Consider the following 21,837-nt stretch of genomic DNA (forward strand, 5'->3'; position numbering starts at 1 on the left):
CAGAAGAGTTGTCGGGTGTGCCTCCCGTGTGGCAAGTGGAGTTCAGTATCGATTTGGTTCCGGGGGCCAAGCCTATCGCCAAGGTGCCTTATCGCCTTGCACCTCCAGAGATGCAAGAGTTATCCTCGCAGCTTCAGGAGCTGCTGGGAAAGGGATTTATTCGGCCGAGCAGTTCGCCGTGGGGAGTGCCTATCCTTTTTGTCAAGAAGAAGGATGGTTCACACCGGATGTACATTGATTACCAAGAGTTGAACAAGCTGACGGTCAAGAACCGTTACCCGTTGCCGAGGATCGACGATTTTTTCGACCAGTTACAGGGAGCGTCTTGGTTCTCCAAGATCGATTTGAGGTCTGGATATCATCAGGCGAGGGTGCAAGATGAGGACATCCAGAGAACAGCGTTCAGGACGCGTTATGGGCATTACGAGTTTGTGGTGATGCCTTTCGGGCTCACCAATGCCCCGACAGTGTTCATGGATCTCATGAACCAAGTGTGCAGGCTGATGTTGGATCGGTTGGTGATTGTATTCGTCAACGACATTTTGGTATATTCGAGATCTAGAGAGCAGCATGAGGAGCATTTGAGGGAGATCCTCGGAGTTCTGAGATCGGAGAGGCTTTATGCCAAATTCTCCAAGTGTGATTTCTGGTTGCGAGAGGTCCAATTCCTAGAGCATCTCGTTAACCAGAAAGGGATATTGGTCGACTCGGCCAAAGTTGAGGCAATGATGAGTTGGGAGGTGCCGAGGTCACCCTCCGAGATCAGGAGTTTCTTAAGGTTGGCAGGTTATTATCGGAGATTTATCAGGGATTTCTCTAAGATCGCAGTGCCACTCACCAGGTTGACCCGGAAGGGTGTCGCTTTTTCATGGGGCCCCGAGCAGCAGGCCTCCGTTGAGACGCTTCGCCAAAGGTTATGCGAAGCCCCGGTGTTAGCCCTCCCGGAGGGGATGGAGGACTTTGTGGTATACTGTGATGCGTCGATCTTGGGGTTGGGAGCGGTGCTGATGCAGAGAGGACATGTGATAGCATACGCATCGAGGCAGCTGAAGCCTCATGAGACGAGGTATCCCACCCATGATCTAGAGTTGGGGGCAGTGTTGTTCGCCCTCAAAATTTGGCGTCACTATCTGTATGGGGTTCGGTGTACAATATACACGGACCATAAGAGCCCGAAGTATTTGATGGATCAGCCTAACCTAAATATGCGGCAGAGGAGGTGGTTGGATGTGGTCAAGGATTATGATTGTGAGATCCTGTATCATCCGGGCAAGGCTAATGTGGTAGCCGACGCCCTGAGTCGCAGGGCGGAGAGCGCCCCATTGCGAGATGTATGTTTGCGATTGACCGTGATGGCTCCAGTGTTGGACACCATTCGTGGAGCACAGGCTGAGGCCGTGAGATCGGAGAACCAGAAGAGAGAACGAGTTGTTGGGTTGGTATCGGAGTTCATTACCAATGGTCGGGGGCTTATGACATTTTAGGGGCGTATATGGGTACCGTTTGTGGGAGGTACGCGTACCATTTTGATGGAAGAGGCTCATCGGTCGAAATTATCGATCCATCCTGGGGCCACTAAGATGTATTTGGACCCGAGGAGGGAGTATTGGTGGCCCGGTATGAAGAGGGATGTTGCGTGGTTTGTTGAGAGGTGCTTAACCTGTCGTAGGGTTAAGGCTGAGCACTAGAGACCGCATGGTAAATTGCAGCTGTTGGAGGTTCCCGAATGGAAGTGGGAGCTGATTACCATGGATTTTATCACCAAATTGCCAAGGACTGCTAGGGGAGTCGATGCAATTTTGGTGATTGTGGACAGGTTGACAAAGAGCCCCACTTCCTTGCTATCAGTGAGAGTTCTTCCGCAGAGAAATTAGCAGAGATGTACGTGAGGGAAGTGGTATCACGGCATGGAGTGCCGATCTCGATTGTTTCAGACCGAGATGTGCGTTTCACTTCCAGATTCTGGAAGAGGTTTCACGAGGAGTTGGGAACTAGGCTGCATTTTAGTACCGCATATCACCCCCAGACTGATGGGCAAAGTGAGCGGACGATTCAGACGCTCGAAGACATGCTTCGGGCATGTGTGTTGGACTTTGGGGGGAGTTGGGACACGTATTTGCCCTTGGCAAAGTTTTCCTACAACAACAACCATCATTCGAACATTGGTATGCCACCCTTTAAGCTGTTGTATGGGAGGAGGTGTTGGACCCCCATTTGCTGGGGAGAGGTCGGGCAACGTGTTATGGGTAGCACAAAGATTGTGCTTCAAACGACAGAGAAGATACAACGGGTCAGGCAGAGATTGTTGACCGCTCAGAGCCACCAGAAGAGTTATGCTGATAGACGTCGATCCGAGCTCGAGTTCCAGGTCGGTGATTATGTTCTCTTGAAGGTATCTCCTTGGAAAGGAGTGATCCGATTCAGGAAGAGGGGCAAGCTAGGGCCCTGGTATATTGGGCCGTTCAGAGTGATCACGAGGGTGGGCAGGGTAGCGTATCGCTTGGAGCTACCTGCGGAATTGGAGTGGATTCGTAATACCTTCCATGTGTCTCAGTTGAGGAAGTGTATAGCCGACAAGTCGGCGGTAGTGCCGTTAGAGGACATTCAGGTGGATGCGAGCCTGAACTACGCGGAGAGACCAGTTGCGATTGTGGATCGGATGATCAAGGTTCTCAGGAATAAGGAGGTGCCCCCGGTACAGGTTCAGTGGCAACATCGGAAGGGATCCGAGTTGACCTGGGAGCCAGAGCGTGAGATGCGGGAGCTGTTGGAATAGTGTCTAAGGCTGCAACTATATTAGGCAAGTATTTGACCCGGTTGTGCATGGTCCTTTTGGGTTGCCTTCACCATAGCAACTTGATAGGATGATTTATTAAGAGAGACTAAATATTATTAGTATATTATGAGAATAATATAAAGAATAATATATTGTTGTTTGATTAATATAAGTCATAGAGTTAATTGGAATTAATTTGGTGACTTAAAGAGATTAATTAAATAAGAGGGTATAAACTGTCAATTGTTTGATAGTTAAACTTTAGACTGTAAATCCATGTTGATATGCATTGGACGGATTCTAGAAGATAAGGATAGCTTCAAATCATCCAAGGGGTTATCTAAGGAATGGATTTGGATAGCCTAAAGAGAAGATTATCCAATTAGGGTTTAGGTTGTAACCCTTAAGGAGTCTAGAAGTATAAATAGACCCTATGGCATTAGGAAATCGGCACTTCATCAAAAGTAAGAGAACCCTGGCCGATTTCCTTCCCTCTCATCTCTCCCAAATCATCCTCCTTGCTAGTTGGTGTTTGTAAGCCATTAGAGGAGTGACAATTGTGACTCTAGAAGCTCCAAGACAACAAGATCAACAAGGAATTCAAAAGGTATGATTCTAGATTTGTTTCAATATTGCTATTACACATAAATAGTCATTAGAAGTCTTGGATTCAAAGCATGTTTAATTAGAAAGCCTAGATCCAAACATTAGGGTTTTGCATGCGCACATAGGAAAGTTCTTATGGCTAAAATCCATTAGTGGTATCAGAGCCTAGCTTGGTTTTCATTAAATTGTTGCTTAATTGTCTGAAACTAAACTGCAAAATTCGATTTTTGTGTTTCTGAGTCATGGACTCGGCGAGTTCCATAGTGGACTCGGCGAGTTGGCCTGACTCGGCGAGTCCCTTGGTGCACTCGGCGAGTCCAAGCGTCAGGAATGGCCAGATTCGGGATTTCTTCATGATTATCTTATGGAAACTTACCTTAATCATATTAGATCAACCCTAATCCGAGTTTTTGATATATATGACTATTATCTTGATCTAATTAAAGATATTTATCAACTAATAAAATATTTAATTTCCTTATATGATAATTAATTAATTATTTTGATTATTTTGGTAATTATCTTGAAAGAAATCTTGAATAAATCAAATATAGATAATTAGGAAATTAAATGTTAATTGAAATTATTTGTTATTTGATCCTCCATGTTTTAAATGTTTAAAACTTGTCCTCAAGTTTTGAAATTTATATTTTATAATTAAAAGTTTTAATTTAGACAATTTAAATTTCAAACCCTAGATTTTAAAATGTTTAAAATACAACCCTATACTAATATAATATTACAAGATTAATATATATATATATATATATCTATATATATATATATATATATATATATATATATATATATATATGTGTGTGTGTGTGTGTGTGTGTGTGTATAACTAAAATGCTAGTCTTACCGTTAGTAGGCCTCATTCACGAAGCTGATCTATATAGGTGGGTATAAGGTTGCGGCCTATAAAATGGCGCTTAATGGGTGTACACTCACACCCACCGCTTGCTTGATTGGTGGAGGGTCGTTAGCCGAACGGGTAGGATAGGGCAACCTCATCCTCTCATTAAAAGTATAATAGGAAATACAAAGTAACTACACATATTTTAAAATTTCCCAATCTTAGTTACTTTAGGAAAAGTGAATTGATGCAATCCCATGAAATTACACTTTGCACCATTGCTAAGAAGTTAGTGGAGCATGTGTGGTTTACCGGCACACTAATTGGTTCTAAGGAAAGGTGGCAAAAGGTGATTCATTGTTTATCATAGTTCAATGGAGCGTGTGTGGTTTACCGGCACATCGAATAGGTGATCGTTACAATGAAGGCACCATGTGAATTTGCATGGTAATTCACACCCGCTTTGTGATCCTCGGTATCCCAGTCACAAACTAGAGGGGCATATCGAGATTTAAACATGCCATTGAATAGTTTCAATGAATCTCATCCGAACCTAGGAATTCTCAAAACATTTAGGACTAATAGTTAGGGTTTGTGGTGGAGAATTAGTGAATCGTCATTCAGTTACCTTCAATTTATTTGCATGTTAGATTACGACATCCCTTTTCTAGTATGTAAATGTTATTGTTGGATCCTAGCCCTAATTTTTCTTATTGGGTGATAATTTGGGATTCCTATTCTAATCTATCTTTGTCCTTTCTATTTATAGATGTCGAATGCTAACAATGCTGCTGCTAGTTCTTTCACGTTGATGAGCCTTTGCCAAAAGGTCACCTTCGATGGAACGAACTTTAGCGAATGGATAAGATACATTCACACCATTGCTCGCTATGAGGATAAGGAGTATGTCCTTGATGAGAAGCTCGAGAAGATCAACCCTGAAATCGCTACTCCGGCTGAAATTACCGCTTTTGAAACTCATGAGCAAGATGCAACGAAGGTACATTGCATCATGATAGCCACCATGAACTCCGAATTCCAAAAGTCCTACGAGGACATGTACCCGTACGAGATGCATCAAGACTTATTGGAGAGATACCACCAAAACGCGAGACAAGGGCGTTATGAGATTTTCACTAACATGATTTCCGCTAAAATGGGTCATGGAGAATCTCTTACCGTGCACCTGCAAAAGATGCAAAGGTATGTCGACCGCCTTCGCAAGTTAAATGTTGACTTTGGGGAAGACTTGGCGATCGACATGGTGCTTCACTCTTTGCCTCCGATGTACAATCAATTTAGGATGACCTACCACATGAACAAAGAGGAGGTCACCCTAAGCAAACTCCAAGGTCTCTTGAGGGTCGCTGAGAGCAACTTCAAAGACAAGTCTGTTGCACCAACTCCCAATCCACCCGCTGCTCCTATCTTGGCTATTGGTCAAGGAAAGGGAAAGAAGAGGAAGGCTTCATCTAAGAACTATCGCAAGGTTAAAGCCCGAGATGGTGCCTCTTCTAGTGGGACCAAAGTTGATCCCGCTAAGACCTGCCCTAACCCGAAGGAGGCAGAGTGCCACCACTGCCACAAGATAGGACATTGGAAGAGAAGCTGCCCGGAATACTTGCAAGCCATCAAGGAAGGAAAGATCAAGCCATCTTTCGCAGGTATATATACAATCAAATCTAACAATTCTAATCATGCTATTTCTTGGGTTCTTGATACTGGTTGTGGTTATCACATTTGTTCTAATGTGCAGGGACTAAGAAGAAGTAGGGATGTGGAGCAAGGAAGAATCAATCTAATCATGGGGAACAGAAGATCGTCGCCTGTGACCAAGATTGGAGTGTATTCTTTAGTGCTTAGGAATAATTTATGTTTAGATTTGAACAATTGTTGCTATTCGCCAGAAATGGTTAGAAACATCATTTCATTTCATGGTTTATATAGACAAGGTTTTAGATTTTCTTTTAATAATGAGAATGGTTCTATTTTGGCTTATCTAAATGGTGTCTTTTACTTTGAAGTTATACCATGTAATGGAATTTATGAAACTGTTATGATTGTTGATAACTTAGGAAATGATGTTTTGAATATAGATTCTTCCACTAGTATGGATAAAGCATCCTTGTGGCATTGTCGTCTTGGACATGTCAACAAGAAATGCATAGCCCAACTCCAAAAGGATGGAGTGTTGGAGTCATTCGACCTTAGGGAAGATGACACGTGCGAGTCTTGTTTACTTGGAAAGATGACTAAATCACCCTTCACGAGTACGTGTGAAAGGGGTGAGGGTCTATTGGACATAATACATACCGATGTATGTGGACCGTTTAGATCAACCACGAAGGATGGAAAACGCTTCCACGTGACTTTTACCGATGATTATAGTAGATATGGGTATATCTATTTAATCAAGCAAAAGTCAGAAACTTTTGAAAAATTCAAAGAGTTCAAGAATGAAGTGGAGAATCAATTGGGCAGGAAAATCAAGATGCTTCGATCCGATCGAGGAGGAGAGTACCTAAGTCTTGAATTCCACGATTATCTCAAGGAGTGTGGAATAGTTTCGCAATTGACACCTCCTAGGACACCGCAGTTGAATGGTGTGGCAGAAAGGCGTAATCAAACCTTATTGGATATGGTTCGCTCTATGATGAGTCGTGCTTCACTACCTATCTCTTTTTGGGGTTATGCCTTAGAGACTGCCAGCCATATCCTTAACCGAGTCCTTACTAAGAAGGTTGCCAAAGCACCTCACGAGATGTGGACAGGGAAAACTCCCTCGTTGGCACATATCAAGGTTTGGGGTTGCGAGGCTTTCGTAAGACGAGATACTCACGACAAGCTCGAACCCCAAAGTGAGCGATGTATTTTCATCGGCTACCCGCAGACATCCTTTGGATATCTCTTCTATAGACCGAAGGACAATGTTGTCTTTGTAGCAAGGAGAGGAGTTTTCCGAGAGCGAGAACACATAGGCCAAGGAGACAGTGGGAGGCAAATCGAGCTTGAAGAGATTCAAAAGTCGATAGATGAAGGAACCTCTACCGCTGGCACTCAACCCGAGGAGGAAACTCCGGTTGAACCGATTGACGAATCCTTACCTCTTAGACGTTCCGATAGAGTTAGAGTTCTACCCTAGTTTTATGGTTTTCATATTACTACTGAAGGGGACACGTATATTAGTGATGGTACACTAATAAATCTCGATGAACCTAATAGCTATAAGGAATCCATGGCAGGCCCGGAGTCTACGAAATGGAAAGAGGCAATGGATAGCGAGATCCAATCCATGTATGATAACCAAGTTTGGAATTTGGTTGATTATGTGCCTGGACGTAAGACCGTTGGGTGCAAATGGATCTTCAAGAAGAAGACCGACATGGATGGAAGCGTACACACGTATAAAGCGTGATTGGTTGCGAAGGGCTTTACTCAAACTCCCGGAGTTGACTATGATGAGACCTTCTCACCAGTTGCGAAGATAAAATCTATTAGAGTGATGCTAGCGATTGCCGCATTTCATGATTATGAGATTTGGCAAATGGATGTCAAGACCGCTTTCCTTAACGGAAAGTTGGCTGAGGATGTTTACATGGCTCAGCCAGAGGGGTTTGTGGACCCGAAGCATCCGAATAGAGTGTGTAAGCTTGAGAAGCCCATTTATGGACTTAAGCAAGCGTCTCGCAGATGGAATCTTTGTTGGGTTTTGAGCAATCTAACACTTCCTAAGTGTGCATGCAACCCTAATAAACCTTGGATCTATGTTTGTCTAAATACATGCAAAATAATAATTTTCCAAGGTTTATAACCTATCTAACATGGCATGGGGAACATTTCAACATAAAAGAGTTAGAAGAGATTACATACCTTTTTGATGAGTTTGGTTCTTAAGGAGTTTGAGGGCCAAGCACCAATAGTGTGAATGCCTCAAATGGAATCACAAAACACCACAAACTCTTGGAAAACTTTGAGGGAGTATACACACTTGTATATTTCGGTCACACACAAGCTCACACACACTAGTTCACTAGTTGCCATTTCATGCTCCATAAGCATGCTTATATAGTGTGCATGGTTAGGGTGAAACCCTAATAACCCATGTCTTTTCCTTTCCAAGGATCCATGGGTTAAAAGCTCCATGGATCATCCATGGACTTCCATATAAGCCTAGCCCATTAACAAATGAGTATTAGCCCACACTATATAAAACCAATAGCCCATAATCTAATTAGTCTTCCTTTTAATCTCTAAATTAATTCATAATTAATTTAAGACTAAAACTAATTAAATAACATAACCTCATATTAATATATTATAACTTATAATATATTAATAAACATATGTGTATAACTCTCATAAAATTATCCATAAATAGTTTGGATGAGATGCAACCCAAATGGACCATGCCGGTCGGGTCAAGTATATACCAAATAAGTTATGGACTTAGACACCTTATCCAACAGACTCCCACTTGGATAAGTCTAATAACTGTATTTGCCTATATAACTTCAGGAACCAACTAGCAATCGTAGCTCTCGAAAACTCCGTCGAACTATGAAGCGCCATTTTAAGACAAGTGATCATATATGTAACGCCCGTAAATCTGGGCTAGTCAAATTAGAGGCAATAGGGGTCGAAAACGACTTTTCGACAAAAGATTATTTAGAATAAATAATCTTAATCAAGTTGTAGAGTATGTTACAAGGTTTTCGTACATATAAAGAACGCCGAAAACCGAGTTATAACGAAGAAGTTATGACCCGTTGAAGTTTCGCGACGGAACCGGCACGATACCGAGAAGCGTAAATAGTGAATTTACGATAGAGCGAGATTTAGCCTTAGCGATCTAAACGAAAGTCGTAGAATATGTTAAACTAAAAACATCGATAAAAAGAACGCCCAAATCTGACTTCGTATGAGGAAGTTATGATTTTTCTAAGATTTAGCATAGCAGTGCACAGCCCGAAATCTGAATTTTAGATCGGTCGATTTTTAGCCGACGGGATCTAAATGAAAGTTGTAGTACTTGTAAATACCAACGCGTGGATATAAAGAACGTCGATAATAGAGCTCGTATGCAAAAGTTATGGACGAAGCTTAGTCCCTACTTTTCGAGCGCGACGAATTCGATACAGTTTTGTAAATACGAGATAGAATGAGAATTAGCCAACGAGGTCTAAATGAGAGTTGAAGATCTCATTAATAGGAACTCAACGGTAAAAAGACAGACAAAAATGGAGCTCGTATGCGAAAGTTATGGACGAAGCTTAGTCCCTACTTTTCAAGCGCGACGAATTTGATACAGTTTTGTAAATCCGAGATAGAATGAGAATTAGCCAACGAGGTCTAAATGAAAGTTGAAGATCTCATTAATAGGAACTCAACAGTAAAAAGACAGACAAAAACGGAGCTCGTATGCAAAAGTTACGGACGAAGCTTGGAGACTACTTTACTATACACTTCCTATAAATACAAGGGTGAACTCCTCATATTTTCTTCACACCATAAGCCTCTCTTTCTCTCTCTAACTTCTCTCTAACCTCCCTAAACCCCTCCCAAGTCTAGGGAACCTCCCTATCACGAGAAGAAAGCCCCGGAGCGCCCGACGGCTCCGAGAAGAAAAGCTTTCGGCTCGGAAACGCTGCTCCAGCGAAGCCCGGTTTTTAATAAAAACCCGCTGTAAGTGAGTTACGCCTATACTATATTTAATATAGCTTTTATTTAATTATAGTAAAATTATTAGGACCTTAAAATAATTATTTGGGCTATTATTATGAGTTATATTGAGTGTTATTTAACGCTTATATAATAGTAATAATAGCTAGATTATTAATTAGTTGCGATTAACGTTAAAACTAAACTCTAGTGGTATTAACACTAGGTTTTGGTCACAGAAAAATTGTTTTGAGATAACGAAGTGCTGTTCAAGTACCGAGTCACCACCTAATCAAGTGAGTGCATAGTTACTTTCATCTTACACATAGATATGAAGTATTTTATTATAAATTTGCGTGCTATGTGTGCATATTGTTTGAATACTTGCTGTCTATGCTGGTGAAAGATTTTTATACATGTTTTAAATGATGTAAACTGTATAAAGTATTTTATATCTACAAGATATGTTGGGTAAAACATGGGTAGATGAATGATGATGGATAAAAGCTGAAATAGAGGAACATTAGTAGTACGGACCTAGTGCCCTATAGGTATACATTGGCAGCAGTGGACCTAGTACCCTATAGATGAGCACTGGCAGCTGCGCCACAACCCGTAGATGATTTAGATCTACGGTAAACGTCCTAGCAGTTGCGCTCTAAGGATAGTATCGGCAGTTGCGCCTAATAGGGAGCCTTATGAACATGACAGTAGTGTTTAAAGGTCAATACCGGCAGAAGTGCCTCATAGAAAATGTCCTAATTCTGGCAGCTGAGCCTAAGTGACAATATTAGCAGCTGCGCTTGACCAATGTGTCATTGGCAACAATGGACTTCATGTTGTTTCCTTAGGATGATCCTTAGGAATGAATGAATGAGAAATAGCTGATTCTTAGGGTAGATCCTTAAGAATAAAGAAGATAATGGGGATGGGTAATTGGGTTGATTGTTTGATTGTTTAAACATAATAATTATATTATTGTGGGTTGAAAACCCTATGTACTCACCAGGTTTCTCAACCTGACCCACTCAGTTTATTTATATCACAGGCGTTGATATGAAGTGACATTACACTGAGAGATTTAAAGAGATGTAGATCACTAGTGTAAATAATTGTAAGTTCTGTTTATGCTTATGTTTCTGTATTAACGATGACATCCCAAACGTTTTAAAATGAAATAAATACGTTTCTTCGAAAATGTTTTAATAACGTATTTACCATGTTTTTCTGGGAACAAATTCCGCAACATTTTTATAAAATGAAGTACTCTGATTTTTATAAAGCATAAACAACATCGGTCTTTTTTGGCCATGAAAATGGGGATCTCACAGTTGGTATCAGAGCATTAGTTTAAGCGAACTAGGAATATGGATTTATTTCTAGACTTAAACTTAGAATGCTAAGCGATGATTGTGAGGTGTTAGCACTAGCTTATTTTAGGAATTATGCCTAAAATGCTTTTATGTGCTAAATGCTTTATGCCTTATATGCTGTTATTTATTCGGATCTATGGTCTGTTGCCGACCGGCTCTGGAAACCTTATATGTTTAGGATTCTAAACGTACGACTACGATATTAGAACTAGCATGTAAACGTTTCGGAGTGATAAGGATGATTTAAACATCAATCCTAAGTAAAGGTCTAGATTCACCTTATTCGGTGTATAGATCAAGATGGCAAGGACCCGTTGCGGAAACGTGAATGCAAATGAGAATAGGAACCAACCCCTAGTGGTTCAGCAAATACCTGTTGTAGAAGAAGTTGCACCTGAGCCAGTCACGATGGCTAGAGTTCAAGCCATGATTCGGGCTATGCTAACTGAATAAAGGGAAGAAATGAGGAGGATGTCGAATAGGGACGAACCTACTATGCACACTGAGCAACCCGAGCTGATTCCCGAGCAATCGGAGGAAGGGAACTACAGTCGCCAAGTGAGTCAAGTGGGGACTCAAGATGGCCTGGAGAGGAGAAACGACAAGGATGGGCGAATGTACAAGAATTTCTTGGGTGCGAAACCACCAAGTCTCTCAGGAAGCCCAAAGCCTGTTGAGATTATGGATTGGATCTCCGAGATGGAAATGGTGTTTGAGAGCTGCGACTGTAGCAAGAAACAGAACAATGTCTTCGCCGTAAGACAACTGAAAACTGGAGTCTTGAGCTGGTGGAAGCTATTGGCAGATACGATGCCACGAGGAGAAGCCTTAAGGATGTCATGGGAAGAGTTCTTGGAACAGTTGAAAATGCAGTACTGCTCGGAGATAGATCTGATAGACCTAAACAACGAGTTTCAGAACCTGAAGAAAGGGAAGATGAGTGTTGATGAGTATGCCACCGCATTCACCAAGAGGATGAAGCTATTCCCCTACTTGGTGCCTTCTAAACTCTCCAAGATTGATAGGTTTGCTAACGGACTGCCCACTGACTTTGGCCCAATGGTCAAAATGGCAACTACCTTGAAAACAGCTGTTAGGGAAGCTAAGAACGTAGAGGCCTAGGTAAGAGAAAAGGGTCTAGAAAAAGATAAGTCAGGAGAGAAGCGGAAGTTTGAAGGATCTTCAAGGTCCAAAAAGGAAAGCAAGACTACCCAAAGAGAGAGGGGGCTACAAAGCCATATGTGCCACCAAAGCAAAAGGCGAGAACATTTCAAATGATCCTTGACGAAGCAGATGACAATGCGAAGATTCAGGAGTTAACGCTTGACATCCAAGGATCGAGTTATGGAGTAATCGTGTAGATAGTGCCTCGCGATGTAGCCTGTTAGGGGCATAGTTTAGGGTGAACTTGAACACCTATGTAAACATTTTAAGGAATAATATAAAACCTTCGTTTTGATATTTGATGTGTTAAACTGTTATGTGATTTTCTTGTATGGTGACTTGGAAAACTGCGAGACAATACTTGGGACGGGTATGAGTAGGTGTGGATGGTAGTAGAGGCCTATACTACCGGAAGCACAGGACTCACACTTGGATCAGGGAAAGTCACAAGGTTACCAAGAAGCTAGTAATTGATTTCGTTTTATTCAAGTGTGTTTTTACCATCGTTTTGGTAATGACTAAGAAGATTGTTGATATTCCGACCCTAGTGGTCATATCGAATCGAGTCCGACTACGATGAGTATGTTGTGTGGTTCAGAGAACCAAGTTTGATGTAGCGTCCGACTTAAACCAAACGGTTGAAATCAAAGCGATCAATAGAAGTATCGCACTCGTTGTTAAAGAAGTTGGTGGCTAGAAATGCCTAATGTTAAAGTGTGATTATATCACATTAGAACATGAAGGAAGGCATAGTCTGTTTTAGAATTTAACTCTAAGAGACCTAAGTCTAAGTGTTGCAACATATGATGATAGGTCATTAGAATATGACACATCGATCTATAGTAGTAATAAAAGAACTTATCTCAAGTCCGTATCCAGCAAGGATCGAGATTGTGACTTGAAGGTCATAATTTGGAGTCTAACCTGAGGTAGTGAGCAGGTGCACGATCGAGTACTCTTACAATCAATGAGTTTAAGAGATAGAATCGAAGGAATGTAGAAGTTATAATTATTACCTAGGATGAAGAGATGATGTATGGAGTCATTATACGACCCTGTTTCGTTGATGATTCCGGGACGTAATCATCCTAAGAGGGAGATAATTGTAACGCCCGCAAATCTGGGCTAGTCAAATTAGAGGCAATAGGGGTCGAAAACGACTTTTCGACAAAAGATTATTTAGAATAAATAATCTTAATCAAGTTGTAGAGTATGTTACAAGGTTTTCGTACATATAAAGAACGCCGAAAACCGAGTTATAACGAAGAAGTTATGACCCGTTGAAGTTTCGCGACGGAACCGGCACGATACCGAGAAGCGTAAATAGTGAATTTACGATAGAGCGAGATTTAGCATTAGCGATCTAAACGAAAGTCGTAGAATATGTTAAACTAAGAACATCGATAAAAAGAACGCCCAAATCTGACTTCGTATGAGGAAGTTATGATTTTTCTAAGATTTAGCATAGCAGTGCACAGCCCGAAATCTGAATTTTAGATCGGTCGATTTTTAGCCGACGGGATCTAAATGAAAGTTGTAGTACTTGTAAATACCAACGCGTGGATATAAAGAACGTCGATAATAGAGCTCGTATGCAAAAGTTATGGACGAAGCTTAGTCCCTACTTTTCGAGCGCGGCGAATTCGATACAGTTTTGTAAATACGAGATAGAATGAGAATTAGCCAACGAGGTCTAAATGAGAGTTGAAGATCTCATTAATAGGAACTCAACGGTAAAAAGACAGACAAAAATGGAGCTCGTATGCGAAAGTTATGGACGAAGCTTAGTCCCTACTTTTCAAGCGTGGCGAATTTGATACAGTTTTGTAAATCCGAGATAGAATGAGAATTAGCCAACGAGGTCTAAATACAAGTTGAAGATCTCATTAATAGGAACTCAACAGTAAAAAGACAGACAAAAACGGAGCTCGTATGCAAAAGTTACGGACGAAGCTTGGAGACTACTTTACTATACACTTCCTATAAATACAAGGGTGAACTCCTCATATTTTCTTCACACCATAAGCCTCTCTTTCTCTCTCTAACTTCTCTCTAACCTCCCTAAACCCCTCCCAAGTCTAGGGAACCTCCCTATCACGAGAAGAAAGCCCCGGAGCGCCCGACGGCTCCGAGAAGAAAAGCTTTCGGCTCGGAAACGCTGCTCCAGCGAAGCCCGGTTTTTAATAAAAACCCGCTGTAAGTGAGTTACGCCTATACTATATTTAATATAGCTTTTATTTAATTATAGTAAAATTATTAGGACCTTAAAATAATTATTTGGGCTATTATTATGAGTTATATTGAGTGTTATTTAACGCTTATATAATAGTAATAATAGCTAGATTATTAATTAGTTGCGATTAACGTTAAAACTAAACTCTAGTGGTATTAACACTAGGTTTTGGTCACGGAAAAATTGTTTTGAGATAACGAAGTGCTGTTCAAGTACCGAGTCACCACCTAATCAAGTGAGTGCATAGTTACTTTCATCTTACACATAGATATGAAGTATTTTATTATAAATTTGCGTGCTATGTGTGCATATTGTTTGAATACTTGCTGTCTATGCTGGTGAAAGATTTTTATACATGTTTTAAATGATGTAAACTGTATAAAGTATTTTATATCTACAAGATATGTTGGGTAAAACATGGGTAGATGAATGATGATGGATAAAAGCTGAAATAGAGGAACATTAGTAGTACGGACCTAGTGCCCTATAGGTATACATTGGCAGCAGTGGACCTAGTACCCTATAGATGAGCACTGGCAGCTGCGCCACAACCCGTAGATGATTTAGATCTACGGTAAACGTCCTAGCAGTTGCGCTCTAAGGATAGTATCGGCAGTTGCGCCTAATAGGGAGCCTTATGAACATGACAGTAGTGTTTAAAGGTCAATACCGGCAGAAGTGCCTCATAGAAAATGTCCTAATTCTGGCAGCTGAGCCTAAGTGACAATATTAGCAGCTGCGCTTGACCAATGTGTCATTGGCAACAATGGACTTCATGTTGTTTCCTTAGGATGATCCTTAGGAATGAATGAATGAGAAATAGCTGATTCTTAGGGTAGATCCTTAAGAATAAAGAAGATAATGGGGATGGGTAATTGGGTTGATTGTTTGATTGTTTAAACATAATAATTATATTATTGTGGGTTGAAAACCCTATGTACTCACCAGGTTTCCCAACCTGACCCACTCAGTTTATTTATATCACAGGCGTTGATATGAAGTGACATTACACTAAGAGATTTAAAGAGATGTAGATCAGTAGTGTAAATAATTGTAAGTTCTGTTTATGCTTATGTTTCTGTATTAACGATGACATCCCAAACGTTTTTAAATGAAATAAATACGTTTCTTCGAAAATGTTTTAATAACGTATTTACCATGTTTTTCTGGGAACAAATTCCGCAACATTTTTATAAAATGAAGTACTCTGATTTTTATAAAGCATAAACAACATCGGTCTTTTTTGGCCATGAAAATGGGGATGTCACAATATAATCCTCTGTTCTCATGATATCAGCCGGACAAACACATGGAACTATGTCTTGCTTATTGTCTGGCAGTTGTTTCTTGATTTCCGATTTGTTTGACAAAGAACTTCGCTGAACACATCAGTTTAGTTCTGACCGGGCCCGGTACATGGGTCAACACAAAATCATCGAGGGGCCCAGATATCGCTTCTATTTCTAGAAGGAACAGATAAACTTCGACTCATATGCTTGCTCTACTACTTGTTGAATTGTACACAAAGGCACGTTTTATAACATCAAGTTACTGATGCGTTTACATCCAATCAATGCACAACCAACTCATAGGTAACAACTCATATCTCTAGGTTTAAAGATTTATATGATATTATCATCTCACGATCACTCGAGATAAATTCCATGAAGTGATACAAGTGAGCGTGGGCTTATACCAATACTCATAACTTATGAGTACTCATGAATGTTGCAGCAACCATTGCCATGTCTAAACACCTTTAGCCATCTACAAACCCAATTCATGACAATCTTGATTCATACCTACTTCCGACGTATGATCGATTGTGGAGGTTTGAATAAATTAATTATTCTGGAAGTCAAAACATGCAAAACTGAAACAATAGTAAATAATTGACAATGATAGTAACACTTTACTCATAAATAAATCACAAATTTTATTCATCATCAAACGTCGATTACATTTTACAAGTTTCAGAAAAAAACTATCTAATCTGCAAAACTAATATCGTCTCTCAGCCCGATGCTCCTTGCATGCTGAAAATGCTTAACCCTCGTCAGTCCCTTCGTAAGGGGATCTACAGGATTCTCATCCGACGATATCCTCCTTGCCACGAGGAGTCCTTCTTCAATCTTGTGTCTTATGAAGTGATATTTTATGTCAATGTGTCGGGATCTGCCATGATCTCTTGGTTCCTTCGCTAAGGCAACCGCACTATTGTTGTCACAGAAAATCTCCATAGGTTCCTTAATAGCTGGTACAACTCCAAGGTCTCCGATGAAGTTCTTTAGCCATATCGCCTCCTTCGCTGCTTCACTCACTGCTATATACTCTGATTCACAAGTCGAATCAGCCACCGTCTCCTGCTTGGAACTCTTCCAAGAAATTGCCCCTCCATTTAAGGTAAAGATCCTGCCCGACTGAGAGCGGAAATTATCCCTATCAATCTGAGAACTAGCATCACTATACCCTAATACTCTCAAGTCATCACTCCCACCAAGGGTAAGGACCCAGTCCTTAGTCCTCCGCAGGTACTTGAGAGTGTTCTTTACCGCGGTCCAATGAGCTTTGCTAGGGTTCCCCTGATACCTGCTGACCATGCTCAAAGCTAATGCCACATCAGGGCGGGTACAAGTCATAGCATACATGATCGAGCCAACAGTGGAAGCATACGGTAGTTGGCTCATCTCAGCTATCTCTGCCTCTGTACTCGGACTCTGAGTCTTACTCAGTTTGGTATTGCTTTGGATCGGTAAATCTCCTTTCTTGGAATTCTCCATGTTGAACCTTTTCAACACCTTATCCAAGTAGGTACTCTGACTAAGTCCAATTAGTCTTTTACTCCTTTCTCTTAATATCCTTATCCCTAGGATATAGGCAGCCTCCCCTAGGTCCTTCATAGCAAAGCACTTCCCAAGCCAGGACTTAACCTCCTGCAAGGTTGGGATGTCATTTCCTATAAGTAGTATGTCATCCACATACAGTACCAAGAAGCTAACTATACTCCCACTAGCTCTGACATACACGCAAGACTCATCTTCACTTCTCGAGAAGCCAAACTCCTTTACCTTCTCATCAAAACAAAGATTCCAACTACGAGATGCTTGTTTTAATCCATAAATGGATTTCTCAAGCTTGCATACTCTATTGGGGTACTCTGCACTGACAAAACCCTCTGGCTGATTCATGTACACATCCTCAGCCAACTTTCCGTTAAGGAAAGCGGTTTTGACATCCATTTGCCATATTTCATAATCATGAAATGCTGCAATGGCTAGCATAACCCTAATAGACTTAATCTTTGCTACCGGCAAGAAGGTTTCATCATAATCAATACCTTGAGTCTGTGTAAAACCCTTCGCAACCAGTCGAGCCTTATAAGTATGCACTTTTCCTTCCATGTCGGTCTTCTTCTTGAAGATCCATTTGCACCCGACTGTTTTACGGCCTGGTACATTGTCAACCAAGTTCCAAACTTGATTGTCATACATGGACTGTATCTCGCTGTCCATAGCCTCCTTCCATTTAGCAGACTCCGGGCCTACCTAGGCTCATCCAAATTTACCAGTGTACTATCACTGATAAACGTATCACCTTCCGTAGTAATATGAAAGCCATAATAAAACGAAGGTGTGTTCCTAACCCGTGTGGAACGCCTCGGAGGTATAGACATGTCAGCTTGCTTACCAAGAGTTTCCTCCTCAGGTTGATTGCTAGTGTCTGAGGTTCCTTCACCAATTGCTTCTTGAATTTCCTCGAGATCAATTTGCCTCCCACTGTCTCCTTGGCTTATAAATTCTCTCTCACGAAAGACCCCTCTTTTTGCAACAAAGACCACATTCTCACTTGGTCTGTAGAAGAGGTAACCGAAGGATTTCTGTGGGTAGCCGATGAAAATACACCTTTCACTTCGGGGTTCGAGCTTATCATGAGTCTCACGTCTCACGAAAGCCTCGCAACCCCAAATCTTGATGTGGTCTAAATTGGGAACCTTCCCAGTCCACATCTCATGAGGTGTTTTGGTAACCTTCTTTGTAGGGACTAAATTAAGGATATGGGCGGCAGTCTCTAAGGCATACCCCCGAAAAGAGATTGGTAGCGAAACTCGACTCATCATAGAGCGAACCATGTCCAACAAGGTTCGATTACGCCTCTCAGCTACACCATTCAGCTGTGGTGTCCTGGGAGGAGTCAATTGTGAGACAATCCCACACTCCTTAAGATAGTCAAGGAACTCGATACTAAGATACTCACCACCTCGATCGGATCGAAGCATCTTAATGTTCCTGCCCAATTGATTTTCTACTTCCTGTTTGAATTCCTTAAACCTTTCAAAGGTTTCTGACTTATGTTTGATTAAGTAGACATACCCGTATCTACTAAAATCATGAATAAAAGTCACATAATACCGATTAGCATCCCTTGTGGCGGTTTTGAATGGCCCACATACATCAGTATGTATCAGGTCCAACAAACCCTCACCCCTCTCACAAGTTCCAGTGAAGGGTGATTTTGTCATCTTTCCAAGTAGACAAGATTCACAACTATCATCCGATTTAAGGTCGAATGATTCCAAGACTCCACTCTTTTGGAGTTGGCCTATGCGTTTCTTGTTTACATGTCCAAGACGACAATGCCACAATGATGCTTTATCTAGACTAGTAGAAGAATCAATATACAACACATTATTTCCTAAGTTGTCTACAATCGACATAGTTTCATACACACCATCACAAGGTAACGCTTTAAAATAAAACACATTATTATAGAAAGCATTAATACCACCACATTCATTATCAAACGAAAAGGTAAAACCTTGTTTGTACAAAGCATGAAAAGAAATAATATTCCTCGCCATTTCAGACGAGTACACACATTTATTCAAATCTAATTTTAACCCATTATTAAGCAACAAATTATAAACTCCAATCTTGGAAACAGGTGAACCCTTCCTATTCCCCATGATCAAGTTTATCTTCCCATGCTCCACATCCTCACTTCTTAGGCCCTGCAAATCAGAACATATGTGAATACCACATCCTGTATCAAGCACCCAAGAGTTAGAATATGTTGAGTAATTAGACAATATAGTGTAAATACCTGCATGGGTGGGTTTCACTTTCCCATCCTTTAGATCCTGCAAGTACTTAGGGCAGTTTCGCTTCCAGTGTGCCTTTTCATGGCAATAAAAGCATTCAGCATCCTTGGGAATGGCAGAAGGAGTGACAGAACCGCTCTTGGTCTTCGATGAGGAGCCTTCAAGAGACTTTCCCTTGGTACCCTTCGAAGGGTGCTTCCTCTTTTTCCCTTTGCCTTGCCCGATAGCCAAAACAGGGGTAGATGTTGGAGTAGAAGTAGGAGAGGTAACAACCGCCTTGCCCTTAAGACCGAATTTAGCGGTCTTCAAGAGTCCTTGAAGCTTGCTGAGGGTAACTTCCTCCTTGTTCATATGATATGTCATACGAAATTGGTCATAACAAGAAGGTAAGGAGTGCAAAATGATGTCAATTGCCAACTCCTCAGGGATGTTAACATTCAGCTTCAGCAAACGGTCCACATACCTTTGCATCTTTTTCATGTGAGCCGTGACGGAATCACCGTCCTTCATGCGGGTAGTTATTATGGAGGAGATTATTTCATACCACTCCTGACGAGCACTCTGATGGTGCCTTTCCATCAGGTCTTGGTGCATCTCAAATGGGTAGTAATCTTCATATGACTTTTGGAGCTCGGCTGTCATCGTGGCCATCATGATACATGCCACCTTAGTAGCATCTCTCTCATGTGTCTTGAATTCAGCGATCTCCTCAGGAGTAGTAGTAGACTCATCAAGTTCTTTTAACTCCTTATCGAGGACATATTCCTTTTCCTCATAACGAGTAACCATCCTGATGTTCCTAATCCAATCCATGAAGTTGGAACCATCAAAAATGACCCTCCCACAAAGATTCATGAGAGAGAAAGAACCAGTTGGGTTAGAGCCTGAAGCATTAGTGTTGGAAGACATCTGAAAGAAGAAAGCAAGTTTAGATTAGATATATAGAATCCTTAATAAGACACCCAAATGTAATATTAAGGCTAGGACCCAATCAAAATATATTATACTTAGAAGAGGGATGCCGTAATCTAAGCAATAATATATTTGAAAGGTAGGTGAATGACGATTCACCAATTTCCACCATGAAAAACAAAATGTATTATTAGGGTTTAATTGGATCTGAAATTCCTAGATTCTTTTGAGATTCATTGAACGTTTTCAATGGCATGTTTCAATCTCGATTGTGCCCTTCATGTTTTGTGACTGGGATGCCGAGGATCACAAAACAAGGTGTGAATAACCATGCTAATTCACTTGGTACCCTTAATATTATCACCTAATCAATGTGCCGGTTAACCACACACGCTCCATTGATCTATGACAAACATAAATCACCCTTCGTGATCCTTACTAGTCCAAGTTAGTGTGCCGGTTAACCACACACGCTCCACCAACGACTTGGTAAGGTACAAAGTGTGAATTCCATGGACTAGCACCATGTTCACATTTTTCCTAAAATAACTAAGATTGGGAATTAAAAGGTTTAGTTACTTTATAATAATCATTATACTTTTAATGAGGATTTAAAGTCATTGTCCTACCCGTTCGGCTAACGACCCTCCACCAGTCAAGCAAGCGGTGGGTGAGAATGGACACCCATTAAGTCACCATTTTATAGGCAACAACCTTATACCCACCTTATAGACCGGCTTCGTGAATGAGGCCTACTAACGGTAGAACGACTTATTCTTATACATATATATAATAATTAACCATTAATGTTATAAATAGTATAAGGGTCGAATTTTAACTATTAAAACTCTAAGGGTTGGAATTAAAGTTTATTAAAGTGTGTGAAACTTTACAAATTCCAAAACTTGAGGACAAGTTTTGTAACTATCCAAAACTTTTCATTTCATAACTTATGAATTAAAGGTTCATAAAAATGAAGACTCTTCACTTTCATGTAACTTATGTGTTTAAATGTGTGTGTTAAAGAAAGTGACCTTTAGATATCCATAACGTGAGGACAAATTATGGATTTCATTAAAACACATAAATGATCAAGAATTAATTCTAAACAATTCAGCAAATAATTCCTATCATCTTCTAAATTCATAAGAACATGAACAT

The sequence above is a fragment of the Lactuca sativa genome, chromosome 6 (genome assembly GCF_002870075.4).
Source record: "Lactuca sativa cultivar Salinas chromosome 6, Lsat_Salinas_v11, whole genome shotgun sequence".
NCBI lineage: Eukaryota > Viridiplantae > Streptophyta > Magnoliopsida > Asterales > Asteraceae > Lactuca > Lactuca sativa.